Source organism: Corvus brachyrhynchos, unplaced genomic scaffold (assembly GCF_000691975.1).
Source record: "Corvus brachyrhynchos isolate BGI_N302 unplaced genomic scaffold, ASM69197v1 scaffold278, whole genome shotgun sequence".
Taxonomy (NCBI): Eukaryota; Metazoa; Chordata; class Aves; order Passeriformes; family Corvidae; genus Corvus; species Corvus brachyrhynchos.
The window spans coordinates 303,154-303,481 of record NW_008239299.1 but is presented as its reverse complement, the minus strand read 5'-3'; the positions used below and the strand labels follow the sequence as shown (position 1 = coordinate 303,481).

At 60.7% G+C, this 328-nt stretch overlaps 1 long non-coding RNA gene across 2 annotated transcripts in view; it reads right to left on the bottom strand.

The window, feature by feature from the left end:
• Positions 1-328, bottom strand: part of LOC108448270 — a 7,820-nt gene that overhangs the window by 3,664 nt on the left and 3,828 nt on the right. The gene's annotated exons all lie outside the window — the stretch shown is intronic.

The window sequence follows — 328 nt, the reverse complement described above, 5'->3', positions numbered from 1 at the left end:
GGAAGCGGAGTGATCCCTCTGGTCTGTGGAATTCCCAGAGGAAGCGGATTTGCCCCTCCGGGCTGTGGATTTGGGAGGAATTCCTCAATGGGAAATTCCCAAGCCGAGAATGTGGGATGGAGCAGAATTTGGGAATCGGGGATGAGCCGTGCCGGGAGGTGCCAGCTGGGAAGGTGGGATTTTTTCCAGGAGTGTCAATAGCCCGGGATCCGTCCGGCGGCGTCGCTGTTTGAGCAGCCCCGGCTGTGTTTGCTCCCGAGCCTTTGGGGCGGGAAACGTGCGGAAAAGCCGCTCATCCCGGTGCCAGGCGCAGGAATCCCACCGGATC